This window comes from Bos javanicus, chromosome 10 (assembly GCF_032452875.1).
Source record: "Bos javanicus breed banteng chromosome 10, ARS-OSU_banteng_1.0, whole genome shotgun sequence".
Taxonomy (NCBI): Eukaryota; Metazoa; Chordata; class Mammalia; order Artiodactyla; family Bovidae; genus Bos; species Bos javanicus.
Window position 1 is genome coordinate 1,538,190 of NC_083877.1, and position 17,674 is coordinate 1,555,863.

The 17,674-nt window shown below is 41.1% G+C and overlaps 1 protein-coding gene across 5 annotated transcripts in view; it reads left to right on the forward strand.

Annotated features, from left to right (window-relative positions):
- The window catches only part of EPB41L4A (erythrocyte membrane protein band 4.1 like 4A), a 295,134-nt gene that overhangs the window by 914 nt on the left and 276,546 nt on the right, over positions 1-17,674 (forward strand). The window lies entirely within an intron of this gene.

The following is a 17,674-nucleotide window of genomic DNA, read 5'->3' on the forward strand; positions in this document are numbered from 1 at the left end:
TCAGTTTAAAATCACTTCGGCATTTCAGATACCTCCGCTGCTGAGTCTGAGGAGGGGAGATCGCCCTTCCCCCGCCTCTCTCTCATACAGCAGGCCGTCTGAAAAATAAAGTGAAGGCTGCCAATTGTGTTGTCCTTGTCTTGTCATCTCAGAATTTAATCCTAGTGGCGTAGACTCTGGGCGTTTCCTTGTGTGAGTTAGTTTTTAACATAGCTTAATACACACTAGAGTAACTGTTCTCTGTCAGAAGTTTCAGCTTTGAATCATTCTTGGTGTACAGAATTCTGATTTTACAGCTGTCTTTTTTTTTTTTTTGGTTAGAGAAAGGAGGTAAAAATGATCAGTTAAAGCCACAAAATAAAGTTAACCCTTTGGGAAATTGTTTTGAATATTGTTTGCCCTGTAATTGTAATAAACAAAAGTCAATCAGATTCTCAGTGTTTCCTTTTAACGTCAATAAAAGACTCTCTGGGCAAGTGTTCATTGTATACTTTTAGCTCTTTATGTTCCAACTCCCATTCCCCGCCCCGCCCCCCCCCCCCCCCCAACATGAAATCAGGGAAAGAACTTACAAGATGATGTAACATTCTTTGGTGTACTGTTCAAATAAAATAGGCAACACTCCCCAAAACATCATACATTTTTGATAACATATAGATTCTCTTTGGCTTTGAAACAATTAGAGAAAGATAACTCATGATCTGATACTAAAACAACAAAGCAATCTTTCTGAAGTCCAAAGTCATCTGGTATGTGAGCTTCCTATTTTATCATGAAAGCCCTATTCCTGTCAGCTGTGGAGCTTCTACATTATTCTGTCAAGAGAGCAGCCAAGACTTGGGATCAAATGGAATAATATTGTCAAAGAAACATGAATCAAAAATCCTGATCCATAATTACTTTTTATAACCTGATGGTGCTTATCTTGTTTTACAAATAGGTGAGTGATTCAAAGGCATTCACAACTTTATAATGCTATTATTTTGGATATATGCCATTTAACTAAACAATAATTTAGGCATGCCTTTGTTGAAAGTAATCATTTTGCAGCAGCCATGCCCTCTTTCAATGTCACGAAGCACGCCACAGTTATTTTGATGGCCATATGTGTAACACAGATGTCTGCTGAAGTTAACCACATTATCTGTAGCTACTATGCTACCATAAAATGCATGTGATAAGCACCTATCTGCTTGTGCCCGCGTGCTCAGCAACTCAGTCGTATCTGAGTCTTTGCAACCCCATGGACTGTAGCCCACCAGGCTCCTCTGTCTGTGGGATTCTCCAGGCAAGAATACTGGCGTGGTTTGCCATTTCGTTCTCCAATCTGCTAATGGTATGTACTAAATTAAACACACACATATGTGCTTACAAATGATATAATGTATGAACAGCATCTTACATGATATTCAAACACTGAATGAATATTATGTTTGTGTATATTATTGTTTTATACATACTTGGCATTTTCTTTAACTCCTACTTTAGTTTGTAAATGAAATAGTAAACAATTTACTACGAAGTCAATACCCAATAACTACTATTATAGTGTTTTCCTTCCAGAATAGTACTCTTGATAATTTTGATTATCGCTAACTAAAGTTAGCTAAGCATATGACATTTTCCCCTGAAATTGAAATAGAATTTTTTTCAAAAGTATTTTCTAATATTTATTTTGAGATGACCCTTTTTCACATTCTATCTTAGATGAAGACATCTAATCTTGTGTTAAAACTACATATTTTAACCCTTAATGGGAGGAATTTTACTAATTCCTAAACATTTAATAATTTGCTTGCATTACCATTATAATAATGCTTTATAAATTAAAAAGATTAGTTGTAGTAAATTTAAGTAGAAGGCATAGAAATAAGCTTTGTAAAACATTTTTCCCCCTCTGTACTATTTTGAAAAACACTGTGGATTTGTTTAAACACCAAGTTAATCATTGAAAAGTTAGTTATAAGTGATTTTTTCCTGCAACTCTGATCAAAGTTTTTCCTTGACTTTAGGCAAAAAAATCTACATATTTGTTCCCATGGGAAGCATTTCAGCCTGAAGACAATAGTTACACGTCTTATATCTTCAGATTCAAGTGAAAGTGAAGTTGCTCAGTCCTGCCTGACTCTGCAACCCCATGGACTGTAGCCTACCAGGCTCCTCCACCCATGGGATTTTCCAGGCAAGAGTCCTGGAGTGGGGTGCCATTTCCTTCTTCAGGGGATCTTCCCGACCCGGGGTTTGAACCTGAGTCTCCTGCATTGCAGGCAGACGCTTTACTGTCTGAGCCACCAGGGAAGCCCCTTGTTAAGATGCGTAGCATTTAAATGGAAAATAGTTTTCTGTTTCAAAAATAATTAGAAAAATAAAACCCGGTGTCATATTCATACTAATAAGAAATAGCTGTTTGCGTTCTTAACTTACTTTAGAGGTAACCTTACCTTGTCAAACAGAAAGTCTTTTGCGTGCAGATTGGAGTTTGAGCCCTATCCAAGATTTAAAAACCCAAGTTTATATAAACTGAATGCTATTGGTTGTGTGTCGAGCCACACAATAGCTTTTAGCTGTTTGTTCTCTGCTGCTATCTCTGTTGTTTATTTTAGTAGGAATTTCTGCTGTGGTTGGTCTCTTAGTTTTTTGAGCAGTGTTTGTTCAGGAAAACTTTCGTTTTGTCCTTTGTAATTTTCTGTGCTGGGGGAGGTAGAAATCTTTCTTTTTGTTCTCTTGGAAAGCAAAACTTGAATGTGACTCAGACTACTTTTATTATTTGTCATTTGATTAGCAAAAGATTTTTAGGGAAAAAAAAATCATGAGGTTTTATGATTTAGTTCACAAAATTGCTGCTGCAAATGTGAACTAGATCAGTATTTTCATTTCAGCAAGATTTTAGTCCTCTGAGTAGTAATGTAATAAATACTGAGGTGCTTGTTTTTCCCTCAGTGTATTTGACTAAATTAATGAAACCAATGTGACAGTAAGATGGAATTTCCTTTAACTTAAAAAAACATGCTTTATTGAGATATACCATCCAATTCACACAGTTAAACCCATCCATTAACTTTTAAATGAAGTTACTTTCTGAATCATCCTGAGGTTCCTGAGGGAATATTATGAATCAGTTTTGATACTTTGATCAGAAACTTCCTAATAAGTTAGAAAAGCAGAACTTGGGGACTTGAATTATATGCATCTGTCTTACCAACAATTGTTTCTTATACTCTATTTAGATTGGTAAATAAAACATCTAAGAAGACTGAGAAAAAGGGAAAAGCAGTAGTTTTTTGCAAATCGTATTATATTTACGTATAGCTATATCTTTTAATAGCAACGACATAAGGTACACAGTCAGGGACCTTCTAAACATAGGTTTAAGCAAGTAATTGTACCCCAGCATTTCTGGGGTATAAGCATTTCTGGGTTATAAGCATTTCTGGGGTAATATAAGATTGACTATGGGTCTTGACTGGTTAGTAAGTTACAGGTGACTGGGATAGTACACCTCTTTCACACTGCGTCTAGGTTTCTAAACCTCAAACGTGATATCTGTGCCGTAACTGTTTAAGATGAACTACTACATAAATTCTCCCTCAAAAATTAAAAAAAAAAAGATTGAAAGTATTTTTTCCAGCTTTATTGAGGTATAATTGACAAATGAAATTGTAACATGTTTAAGGAGTACAACTTGATGATATAATACCTGTATATATTGTGAAAGGCTTCCCACATCTCACCATTGTTAACACATGCACCTCTTACACCTTTCTTTCTTATTGAAAACACTTGAGATCTACTCTTTCAGCAAATTTCAGTTATATACTATAGCCTTATCCCCTGTAGATACCATGTTATACTTTTAGACTTAACTGCCCCCTCAATTTTACTAGACTTTTTCCATGAAAAAAAAAAATGATTAAAAATGCCATTTATTATCCATGGTTTTAAAGTGATTTAAAAGCAATTTAATGGGGAAAGCATTGTTTGTTGCCTTTAGCAGATAATGACTAGCTATCCTTTTCTAGGGGCTTACACTTTTCTTGGTTGATACTAGATCACACTTTTTGCTGCCCTGTTAATTGTCCTTGAATTCTATAATATTAAGCTTAAACTGACTTTAAGTTAATTTCCAGTAGTCAGTATGGATGTTCGAGTTGGACTATAGAGAAAGCTGAGCGTGGAAGAATTGATGCTTTTGAACCGTGGTGTTGGAGAAGACTCTTGAGAGTCCCTTGGACTGCAGGAAGATCCAACCAGTCCATTCTAAAGGAGATCAATCCTCAATGTTCATTGGAAGGACTGATGTTGAAGCTGAAACTCCAATACTTTGGCCACCTGATGCGAAGAGCTGACGCCTTTGAAAAGACCCTGATGCTGGGAAAGATTGAGGGCAGGAAGAGAAGGGGATGACGGAGAATGAGATGGTTGGATGGCATCACTGACTCAATGGACATGAGTTTGAATAAACTCCAGGAGTTGGTGATGGACAGGGAGGCCTGGTGTGTTGCAGTCCATGGGGTCACCAAGGGTCGGACACGACTGAGCGACTGAACTGAACTTTGAACTAAATTTAAACTGATACACAGCTTTTGTTGTTTTTGAGCATGGGTGGTATCTTAATCTATTCAGGCTGCTATAACAAAACACTACAGACTGGGTGGCTTATAAACAAGAGAAATGTATTTCTCATAGTTCTAGAGGCTGGAGGTCTGAGATCAGGGCTTCCAGCATGGTTGAGTGAGAGCCCTCTTCCAGGTTGAAAACTTGTTATGTCTTCATGTGGCAGAAGGGGCTAGGGAGCTCAGTTGGCCTTTTTTTTTTTTAAAGGTACTAATCCCAAAGGCCACACCTCCTAAAGACCGTCACTTTGGGGCTTAAGTTTCCAACATACGAATTTCAGGAGGACCCAAACATTTAGACCATAGCAGATGGTGATAAAATTAAATCTAAGTTGCAGGGTCAGAAGTTCAGACTCGACTTTCCATTAGATATATGGACAGTGGTTGTTTATTTTTATTATAAAGTGAGTTGGGAAACTCATCTTTTGTTCAGTGGTTCATGTCAGGTTGTATCTTCGTGGGGCCAGATGGTTCTTTGTTGTGGGATGCTGTCTGCTCCATTGTAGGATAATTAGGTGTAATTGTAGCCTCTACCCAGGAGATGCCAGTCACACCGCTTGCCTAAGTTGTAAGAAGGAAAAATACCCCCAGATGTTGCCAAATGTCTGATAGGTGAAATCACCCTCAGGTGAAAACCACTGTCATGGAGGGTAGCAGCTTCCCTTTTTCTTCTGTATTTGGTACCCAACCTTCTACACTGTATGCAGACTAACTTTCAGATGCCTTCTTTTTTCTCTTTGAAAGAGAGTTATATGCCTCATAGGTTAGTGAAAACAATAGGAAATGTGTATCTGTAACTTGCTTAATATTCTTAGACTAGCGGGCAGTATACTGGATTGATGAAAAGCATGGGCTGTAGCATCAGACCACTAGATTTACATATTGATTCCACTGATTACTTATTAGATGTGAGGCCTTCAGAAAGTTACTTTTCTTCTCTGAATCTCAATTTCCCCATCTGTAAAATGCAAACAAAATAATACCCACTTCATGAATTCATGGTGCCTTGCATGTGATAAACACTCAGAAATTGTTGGTCTAGATTCTTCCTCCTCCTTTCCTTGTCCTCTTTTCCTTTGAGTGCTTCCTTCCCGTTTGCATATAAAGTCCAACCATCATTGTTTGAGTTAACATTCTACCTGACCTAGACCTTCAGCAGTTCTGTGTACCCAAATGACTTACTCTGTGGGTAGAACTGCTCAGTCTTCCAAACATACCTGACTTTCTTGAGCCTTATGCTTGGGATTGCTGCTGAGTGGTACCCTTTTGCCTTTCCTTAGCCACACACTCATCTGAACTCATCCTTTAAGACTTAAACTGAGCATCCCATCTGTTAGAAAGCCTTTAAGGCAGTTTGCCCTGGCAAAGCTAAGTGCTTGTCTGTGCCTTACACACATCCTGGTATAGCACTTATCGCACTGCAAGCATCATTTCTAGATGCCTCTCTCTCCCACCGAAGCCTGAGAGCCCTTACCTGTGATCCCCAGCAGCTAGAGCTGTACACGTGTAATAGATGCGTATTCGCTGTAATTTGAATAGGAGAATGAATGGAGTATTACTACTGGAATAGGCCCAACAGGCCATGTTGAAAATCTTGTGGATAATGAGATTCCTTTGCCATTTTATTTTTACTTGAAAAGATCCTAGAATAAAGTGAATCTTCTGTGAGAAATCCTGTTGCCAAGGTACTCTAATTTTTACATTGATAGTGGGTAGAAAATGAGATGGTGCAGTGAACTGAGCGCGTGCCGGACACTGAAGATCTAGCTGAGGAGCAGCTATTTCAGAAAACATGAGTTACACCATTTTTGTGTTACAGAACTAACTACTGAATCTTTCCTCTCTCTTTTTTAGCAGTGTAACTTTCCCCTTACAGCTTAAGAGTCTTTTGGAAGAAGGGCCTGTTTCAAGATGGGATAATAGAACCTCACACTTTAGTTGCTTTTCTTCCCTTGTCTCTGATTCTTTAAACCATTGGAGAACAGTGTCAGTTGGTTTCATAGTGTGGATTTACACAATTGGGGACCATTGGTATAATTTTTAATCTTGCTGTACTGCCAATTTAACTGCTAAAGCTGCATAAACCTCATCTGACACTTCTCTGAGGCATAATGGAGAAGACAGGGTCAAAGTTAAATACTGGTTTTTTATGACAAATGATGTTTTTCATTCTGATGCACCATGGATTTTTCTGCAGGCCTGTTATAAACAGGACCAGTCAGATGTCAGATTTGCCATAACCCTTCAGCTTCCCTGGTGGCTCAGGTGGTAAAGTATCTGCCTGCAATGCAGGAGACCAGGGTTCAATCCCTGGGTTGCAAAAATCCCTTAGAGAAGGGAATGGCAACCCACTTCAGTATTCTTGCCTGGAAAATCCCGTGGACAGAGAAGCCTGGCGGACTACAGTCCCTAGGGTCGCGAAGAGTCGGACACGACTGAGCAACTAAGCATGCAAGCACTCCACCTTCTTTGGCCGAGCTTTGTCTCTGATATTTTAGCCACACGTAAAGCTCGTCCTTAATGCTCCTGCAGCCTGCTTTGGGTGGTAAGAGTAACTGCCATTTGCTCCTGTGTCACAAGATTTGTTTCTAAGTCTCGTGTATTAAATGTAACCAGGCCCCTATTACCACTCGTTTGGATCTAGACTAGGTGTGTTAAGGTCAGCGACCAGCCAGTTTAGTTTGTGACTCAGAGCCTATAACCACAGTTTGCAAAGTCTGTACCGTTCTCAAAAATGTGGATTGCGTTCCTTGCCCTCTGAACCATGTATTTCCTGTTTTATTTTTTTTCTTTTTTAAAGTGAGATGGTCACTTTTCCTTAGTGCCGCCTATTGTTAATCCATTTCTCTGTAACTGAACACTCTTGCTGAGTCCCCAGAGGCTGAGATGGCTCTTGCAAGTAATTCACTGAAGTCAAGAGGGGGCCTGGCAGTGGTTTCCAAATGGGTGAGAAATTTGTTTTCAAGGATACTGATGTGCCAAGTGGAGATGAATGCAGGCCAGGAGACCTGAAAGGTGCTGAGCGCTAGACCCTATGAACAGTGACTGAAAGGTCAGATGTCAGAGGAGGAATGAGCCAAACGAGGCTCATTTCAGCTCCCGGAGGTTGCTGAAAGAGTACCTTGTCTTTTGGACTCTGTGGGAGAGGGAGAGGGTGGGATGATTTGGGAGAATGGCATTGAAATATGTATAATATCATATATGAAACGAGTTGCCAGTCCAGGTTCGATGCACGATACTGGATGCTTGGGGCTGGTGCACTGGGACGACCCAGAGGGATGGTATGGGGAGGGCGGAGGGAGGAGGGTTCAGGATGGAGAACACATGTATACCTGTGGCGGATTCATTTTGATATATGGCAAAACTAATACAATATTGTAAAGTTAAATAAAATAAAATTAAAAAAAAATCTTATAAAAAAAAAACCTTGTTTAGAATACATCTTTGCGTACGAACAGTGATGTGAGTTGGGGGTCAAGCTCCTGAGCTAGCCCATGGAGACTGTGAGTTTTTTTTTTTTTATTTAAAGAAAATCTCCCCCCCACCCCGCGCCCCCCAAAAAATGTAACATGTGGCTGTGCTGGGTCTTCGTTGTGGTGCTCAGGATCTTTAGTTGCTGCATGTGGGATCTAGTTCCCTGACTGAGGACGGAACCTGGGCCCCTGCCTTGCGAGTGCAGTCTTAGCCACTGGACCACCAGAGAAGCCCCCCTGTTTGAGTTTTTAAACACTCGGGTCCCACCTTGCCCTTCGTTTAGAGCTGTGTTTGAGAAGCAATCTTGGAGCCTCTCCTGCCTTGTCACTTGTCAAAATTGGTTTTTATCCACCATTCTCACTGCTCCCACTTTGTACTGGAACCATCCTACTAACTGGGGTGCTGTGTGGTCATTTTTGGTCTCCCCGCTTCCCCTACCCTGCCCTGTGTTTAAATCCTGAAATAACTGATCTTGTGATGGACCACAGGACTCTTCTTTCCTCATCTGTGAGCTGTAGGGTGGGAAAACTGCCTCATGGAATGACCACAAATTTGAGAAAAGAATTTTAGGCACATAGCCTAAAAGGTGCTCGTGTTGGCAGGTGAGTTCTTTACCACTAGCGTCACCTGGGAAGCCCCCTAAAATGATAGCTGTCATTATGTATGATCTATGATTTGCCTCTCCCGCCCCAAATTCCACTTTAGGATATCTTACCCCGCAATCCAGCCCAAAGTGGTGCTAGATCTCTGAGAGGCATGGATGGGTTGGTTGTTAGAAGTAGGGAAGCAGTGGTTCAATATCCATAGATACCAGTGATTTTTCAGATCTCTGTATTTTTACTCACATTGCCTCAGCTACCACTGGGATGCTGAAACTTTGCATTTGTACCCCTAGTGAGATTTCCTGCCTCTTATCTGGCTTGAGTTTCTGACTGCCTGCTGGAGGTCACAGTAGATGTCTCAGCCCTTCTTTTCCCTCCAGACTCTGTCCTCTGGCGCTGCCTAGTTTGGTGAATGAGGCGGCACTCGGTCTTGATCAGTTAAGATGCTTTGATTCTTGGTTACAGAGATTTCATTGCAGATTCTTTTAACATGAGATTTGTTTGCTCAGATCAGGTTCCCAGTTTCTCTTCATCTCTTCTGTGCCCTGTCATCCTGGGAATCAGGGTCATATGCAGGTGGTAGCAGATGGGTAAATGGTTCTAGAGATGATACTTGTACGTGCCACTATGTGAGATGGGAGTGGAGGCAGGCTCTGTTGTAGGAGGGAAGACTCCTTCTCCCGAAGTTCACCAGCAGACTTGCCCTTGTGTCTTTTAGCAAAGAGTCTTGTGGCCATTCTTGAACCACAGTGGCGATGGGGTCACCTTCAGGGTGACAGGCCCTGCTTGGGGCTGGGTAGGGGTGGAATTCTTTCCTAAGGGAAAGGGGAAGGGGTTCAGGCAGGAGGGAAGGTGGTCAGGATTGTCAGGATTCTGGCACCTGGGCTCTCCTTAAATTTCCACATCCTTCCAGACATTGGAATTCTACCACTTGAGTATGTTCCAGGTTCGACTCTTCTCCCCTCCTCCGATGCCTTCTGCCCTGGTCTAGATTGCTGTCAGTTCTCAGCTGGACGGCTGCTGTAGCTTCTCAATCTCTTTGGCTTAGTTTATATTCCTGAGCATGAGGGCTGCACCCCGGCCCTTCATGATGGGACCCCACGTCTATCTGACCTTACTCCCACCACCTGCCATATCCTTGTTGTGGATTCTGGCCAAGCCAAGCTGCTTTCTAGTCTGAATTCTCTACCTTCCCTTTCATCCTGGTCTTTTTCTGCTTGGAAAGCCTCATCCCACCTCCTCTTGAGTGAAGTCCCCGTTCTCATCAAGCAGGGTTCTGCTCAGGTGCCACTTTCTCTGAAGGCTCTCTCCTAATCTGAATTAAGCCTGCATTTCATTGCAGGAGTTTCTGTACGTTCCTGCCCACCTCACCCTGGGAGCAATATCAGAAGATGATGAGGGCGTGAGTCTTGGTCATAGATAACTCTTGCTTCAGGTCTCGCTTCCATGTGTTAGTACTGTAACCACGGCCAAGTCACTACCCTCAGAGTCAGCTTCCAGTTCTAAAAAATGAGGATCAAATTCTCCACCTTATCCTGAGTACTGTGCATAACCCTTAGCCCCATGCTGAATGAGTGGGAGCTGTTGTGATAGACATAGAAAGCCTTGAGGGAGGGGACTATATCTCTTTTATGGGATCCCCAGGTCAAGCTGAGTTCCTGAGGAATCAATGAATGATTGTGGACTGGCTGAATTAATCTGAATAAGGAAAGGTACTTCCAGATTGATAGAAGCAATGAATCTGAGAAGGAATGACATCTTTTCACCTTGATACTTTCTAGGTTCCCTGGGTACACGTGTCCCTGCTTGACTTCTAATTTCTTATTTAATTTTTAAAAACAGTTTTATGGAGATGTATATCACATACCTTATAATTTACCCATTTAAGGTGTGTAATTCAGTGGTTTTTCATGTATTTACAGAGTTGTGCAACCTTCATCAAAATGAATTTTAGAACATTTCATCACTCCGAAAGAACTCTTATTAGCAGTCACATCTCCTTTCCTCCCGGCCCTCCTACCACCTCCAGCTAGGCAACCACTCATCTTTCTGTCTCTGTAGATTTGCATATTCTGGACATTCCTTATAAATGGATTCATATAATATGTGGTCTTTTGTGCCTGGCTTTCTTCACCTTGCATTCACTTATAATGTATGTATCAGTATTTCATGCCGTATTATTGCTGAATAATAGTCCATTGCATAGATATGCCATATTTGTCCATTCATCAGTGATGGATTTTGGCTATTACAAATAATTTTGCTATGAAGATTCATGTACAAGTCTTTATGTGAACATAATGTTTTAGTTTCTCTTGCATATATGCCTAAGAGTGAAATTGCTGGATCGCACAGAGTCGGACACGACTGAAGCGACTTAGCAGCAGCAGCAGCAGCAGCAGCAATTAATAGTTTGAGGAACTTGCAAACTGTTTTCCGCAGTAGCTGCACCATTTTACATTCCCACCAGCAGCGTCTGAAAGTGAAAGTGGTAGTTGCTCAGTCGTGTGTGACTCTGTGACCCTCTGGACTGTAGCTCACCAGGCTTTTCTGTCCATGGGATTCTCCAGGCGAGAATCCTTGGGTTTCCTTCCCTTTTCCTGGGGATCTTCCTGAGCCAGAGATCGAACCAGATCTCCTGTATCGCAGGCAGATCTTTACCATCTGAGCCACAGGGAAGCCCAGCAATGTCTACAGGGTCCAATTTGCCCCATGTTCTCACCAACACTTGCTTTAATCTTTTTGATTATTACTAACCTTTTGGATGTGAAATGGGGTCTCACTGTCATTTTGATTTGCATTTTCCTGAAAATTAGTGATGTGAGCATCTTTTCATATGTTTCTTGGCCATTTGTATATCTTCTTTGGAGAAGTATCTTTAGTTTGTCAATTAAAAATGCTGAGTTATTTTTCTTTTTATGTTAAGTGTTTGCTGTGTGTGTTTAGTACGTTGTTGCTCAGTTGTCCAGTCGTGTCCAGCTCTTCTTGACCCCATGGCAAGTTTGTTTTTTTTTCTGTCATATACTTGATTTGGAAATGTTTTCTCCTATTCTGTGGGATCTAAAAATTTTTTCTTGACAATGTTCTTTCATATACAAAAGTTTTAAATTTTGATGAGTCCTATTATCTTTCCTTTTGTTTCCTGTGTTTTGGGGGTCATATTTGAGTGACCATTACTTACTCAAATGTTATGAAGATTTACTTCTGTTTTTTTTTTTTTTCTAGGAGTTTTATGGCTTCAACTCTTACAGTTAGGGCTATGATCTTTTCTTCATTCTTTTGCATGTGGATATCCAGTTGTCCTAGCTCATTTGTTGAAAAAAGTAATTTTTTTAGTTATCAAAAATCAATTGACAATAAATTAAAGGTTAATTTCTGGACTCCCAATTCTATTCCCTTGACATACCTATCTATACCTCTTATTTATTTTTACTAATTCCTTGGTAGGATAGATGTGTATAATTCAGCAGAGAAAGCACTCCCAGTTAAAACAAATTTGACATTTAATATTTTGAGCAAAATTTCCTGTAAACTTCCTGGTGGCAGTAAAATATTGTATATTTTATCCACTCTTAAATCCACAGGAGCTTAGAAGAATGGCAGGCACGTGGTGGTGCTCAGTAAATATTCGTCATATTTGAAGAAGGATTGATAGGAGGATTGTTTTAGTCATGCTGTTGTTGCGTTTGTAACTTGAAACCTTGGTTGTTGACTATTTAGATTTCCAAAATCTTTTCTGCATAAGCTTTGAATGTTGCTGTTCATGTTGTGTGAAGGATTTGCCTTTGGTTCTTCCAGACTCTTTCTGTAAATTACTTGACGGAGGGCTGGAGAAGAGTATTAGCATATGTTTTATGAATAACTTTGTCAGTCTTGGTAGTTAAGGGTGTAGTGTGTTAGGAAAGTTAAGGTCATTTAACTAGGTATGTGGATTTCATCTATTACCTTGCAACACACTGAGAAATTGCTAGATATTGGTCCTGAGCAGTGGAACGTGCAGTGCTCTCCCCCTGGGAAAGTGATGTAGATGGCTGGAAGATCATCATTTCTGAACACCCATACCCTCTCCCATCCTCATGGCTTTCTTTCAGCCTTGAACTTCCAGGATTCCTAGTGTGATTGCAGGTTAAAACCTGGAGAGCAACTGTGGCTTCATGGAACTGGACTAACATCCCCTATGGCTGAGGAAGTGGTAGCACATCTTAGTGGTACTGAAACTGGCGTAATATCACACCATAGGGGATGTTAGTCCAGTTCCATGAAGCCACAGTTGCTCTCTAGGTTTTAACCCGAAATCACACTAGGAATCCTGCTTATTTAACTTGTATGCAGAGTACATCATGAGAAAAGCTGGGCTGGATGAAGCACAAGGTGGAATCAGGATTGCAGGGAGAGACACCATCCTTATGGCAGAAAGCAAAGAAGAACTAAAGAGCCTCTTGATGAAAGTGAAAGAGGAGAGTGAAAAAGTTGGCTTAAAACTCAACACTCAGAAAACGAAGATCATGGCATCTGGTCCCATCACTTCGTGACAAATAGATGGGGAGACAGTGGAAACAGTGAGAGACTTTATTTTTGGGGGCTCCAAAATCACTGCAGATGGTGACTGCAGCCATAAAATTAAAAGATGCTTACTCCTTGGAAGGAAAGCTATGACTAACCTAGACAGCATATTAAATAGCAGAGACATTACTTTGCCAACAAAGGTCCATCTAGTCAAAGCTATGGTTTTTCCAGTAGCCATGTATAGATGTGAGAGTTGGACTGTGAAGAAAGCCCAGTGCTGAATAATTGATGGTTTTGAACTGTGGTGTTGGAGAAGACTCTTGAGAGTCCCTTGGACTGCAAGGATATCCAACCAGTCCATTCTAATGGAATCAGTCCTGAATGTAAATTGGAAGGACTGATGCTGAAGCTGAAACTCCAATACTTTGGCCACCTGATGTGAAGAACTGACTCATTGGAAAAGACCCTGATGCTGGGAAAGATTGAAGGAGAGAGGAGAAGGGGACGACAGAGGATGAGATGGTTGGGTGGCATCACTGACTCAATGGACATGAGTTTGAGTAATCTCTGGTAGTTGGTGATGGACAGGGAGGCCTCGCGTGCTGCAGTCCATGGAGTCACAAAGAGTCAGACACAACTGAGCGACTGAACTGAACTGATTCAAACACTTCACAAATCCCAGTAGATATGCAGGCTACAGGCAGTTTCCTCTGTGAAGAAAATCTCAAGTGTCTAGAATCTAGATAATGCCACAGCTGTGGGTGACAAAATCTTTCACACAAACTGGTTGCTACATGTTATTGCTTTTTCTGCCAGTCACTCATTCCTTTGCCCGGTAGTTCACATCTGGTTCTCTGCCCCAAACCTGACTGTGGTCGTACGTCCTCAGATAATGCAGCCCTGCGATGCCTGCCCCCAAGTGCAGCAGACAAGCAGGGGAGGATGTGGGAGAGATGGCATGCATTACAACAGACTGACTTTCACTTACCCTAGGAAGGCAGACTAGGCACAGGCATTTCAAGTCATCTAATGCAGCCCTCCCATTGGACAGCTGAGGGGACAGGGACCCAGTGAGGGGCAGTGATTTGCCAGAGCCCAGTCCGTGGTCCTGGAGCCCTGTCTTTGGTTTCCCGTCTGCTGATTTCTCAGTGCTCACCCGCCCTCAGTTTCTTTGCAGTCTGCAAGGAACAGCTGGGAGCTGATTATGGGGGAAGAGGTCAGAACTGATTGAAAATCCTTTAGGTTTGCTGCCAATCTCGCCTCCTCTCATGCTGCCAACCCTTCCCGTTTCCTCCCTCTCCTCCTTAAATCAGGTCCTTCTAGGCCCGCATCTGCCTTGAGTGCCTTCTGCAGTCTCGGCATTTGGATTTGTGCAACTCTTTCTGGGTAGATTATATGAGGGAGAGACTCTTTTGTCTCAAATAATCTTTTTTTTTTCCCCTCCCAATTTGGGAGTTTGCTTATGTGGAATTTCTTTTCAGAATGATACTAACTGCATTGCATTTTATTTGTTTTAACTTTCTGAAAGATGCTTGTTTATTTAAAAGGCTTAGAATAATGTATGGTTATGGTCATTGTTTTAGAGCTCGTATCACTCAGAGTTTTTCCTTGGTTTCTGTTTTGTAAAGTCTTTACCTTGAATTCTTACAGCTCTATTCTGGTATCTCTCCAGGAAAGAAAATTAAAAACTGATTAGTGACCCTTCTTATTGCCTGAGGGAGGGTGCAAGAGAGGAAAGCAAAAAGGTAAAATTGCTCTTTCGTTGAAAGGTTTCAGATGGGCCAGTCATCAGGAGGCTAATAGATCTTCCCCCCGATAACGATTATTTCATGCATCTGCTGCTGTTTACAAGGGCACTCTGAGGTTGTGCAAATTTTCCAGAATTCCTCAGGGAACCGGCTTCTTTTTCTTTCAGACAGTGTTTTTACATAATGTTCTGGGGTAGTTATTTGAAGATAAATAGGTTTTGAGTGTGAGGGTGTATGGTGGTCTGGACCAGTGCTGTGTGTCTGTAATTTTAAGTATGGATTTGTGAACTCACTTTTATAAGAATTTATTCAGAGCTTGTGTACCCAGTAGCACTTAGGATTTCTGGTAGGGATGATGAAATCGAGGGAAGACTCTAGCCTTTTTTTCCTTCAAACAAAAGTATGGGTACATTTAATTCTATCAAATGCATAAAATAGTAATTACACAGCCACAAGTCTTTTGTTCAATAATGATTTGATTCATAAGCATTTGAATGAAATTTACATAATTTTACATCCATACTGTTGAATTTTTAAATACTGTAAGTAAAAAAGCCCCCCGAATAATCAATTCTTATATTTCCTATTTATCCCTCTATGTATCCACACTTTAAAAAGTTACAAACTGAACATTATACAGAACGTGTAAATCATGTTTAAAAACCCGAGTTTTTAAAATTGTTGTACCCCAATATGATTCAGAAAAGTCCCCATGCTGACAAGTGCGGTCCTAGGTGGCAAACTGGAGGAGGGGATGAAAGAGACAGAAGCAAGTTTTCTGTCTTAATATTTTACTAACCCTCTCAGTTAAAAATGGTAATGTCATGAGAAATGACAGTTTAGGTTTAATATGAGTAATAGAGTTTGCTTTATAGTTAAGAGAAGTTTAAAGAGTTAAAAGAAATTTAAGTTTTAGGTGGAAAGACAAATATTTACTTATAAAGACAACATTCAATACAATTCATAAATAAGTACTGGGTTATATAGTGGAGATTTTAAGAGGTACAGACATCCTTATAAGAAATGATGTTTCTTACATACTGAGGTGGATCGGTTAATCAGGAAAGGTATTTTAGAAGAAGTGAATATAGATTCACCTTCAGGTGGGGCTAGATGTGTTTGAAGGTTCAAAATCTTTCAGATTCTAGCAAGGTAGTATGGTATATAAATGATCCATTATGCAATATCCCTGGCCAGGTTTAGGGTGATACCTCTTAAAACAAGCACAGTAATATTTGCACAACTCATCATTTGAATATTCACAATAAGTGGGGGTAAATAGAGACTTCAAGTTGCCTTCTTCCAGATTTTGACTCTGTATTAGTTAACTATTATCTATTTATCTTTCATCTTGACTGACTCTTTGCAACACCATGGACTGCAGCCTGCCAGGTTTCTCTGTCCATTGACTTTTCTAGGCAAGAATACTGCCATTTCCTTCTTCAGGGAATCTTCCTGACCCAGGGATCAAACCCGTGTCTCCTGAATCTCCAGCACTGGCAGGTGGATTCTTACCACTGGCACCACCTGGAAAGCCCCAGGTGTGTATCTATTCAGTTCAGTTCATTTCAGTTCAGTCGCTCAGTCATGTCCGACTCTTTGCGACCCCATGAATCGCAGCATGCCAGGCCTCCCTGTCCATCACCAACTCCTGGAGTTCACTCAGACTCATGTCCATCGAGTCAGTGATGCCATCCAGCCATCTCATCCTCTGTCGTCCCCTTCTCCTCCTGCCCCCAATCCCTCCCAGCATCAGAGTCTTTTCCAATGAGTCAACTCTTCGCATGAGGTGGCCAAAGTACTGGAGTTTCAGCTTTAGCATCATTCCTTCCAAAGAAATCCCAGGGCTGATCTCCTTCAGAATGGACTGGTTGGATGTCCTTGCAGTCCAAGGGACTCTCAAGAGTCTTCTCCAACATCACAGTTCAAAAGCATCAATTCTTCAGCACTCAGCCTTCTTCACAGTCCAACTCTCGCATCCATACATGACCATAGGAAAAACCATAGCCTTGACTAGACGAACCTTTGTTGGCAAAGTAATGTCTCTGCTTTTCAATATGCTATCTAGGTTGGTCATAACTTTCCCTCCAAGGAGTAAGTGTCTTTTAATTTCATGGCTGCAGTCACCATCTGCAGTGATTTTGGAGCCCCAAAAATAAAATCTGACCCTGTTTCCACTGTTTCCCCATCTATTTCCCATGAAGTGATGGGACTGGATGCCATGATCTTTGTTTTCTGAATGTTGAGCTTTAAGCCAACTTTTTCACTCTCCACTTTCACTTTGATCAAGAGGCTTTTGAGTTCCTCTTCACTTTCTGCCATAAGGGTGGTGTCATCTGCATATCTGAGGTTATTGATATTTCTCCTGGCAATCTTGATTCCAGCTTGTGTTTCTTCCAGTCCAGCGTTACTCGTGATGTACTCTGCATATAAGTTAAATAAGCAGGGTGACAATATACAGCCTTGACGTACTCCTTTTCCTATTTGGAACCAGTCTGTTGTTCCATGTCAAGTTCTAACTGTTGCTTCCTGACCTGCATATAGATTTCTCAAGAGGCAGGTCAGGTGGTCTGGTATTCCCATCTCTTTCAGAATTTTCCACAGTTTATTGTGATCCACACAGTCAAAGGCTTTGGCATAGTCAATAAAGCAGAAATAGATGCTTTTCTGGAACTCTCTTGCTTTTTCCATGATCCAGCGGATGTTGGAAATTTGATCTCTGGTTCCTCTG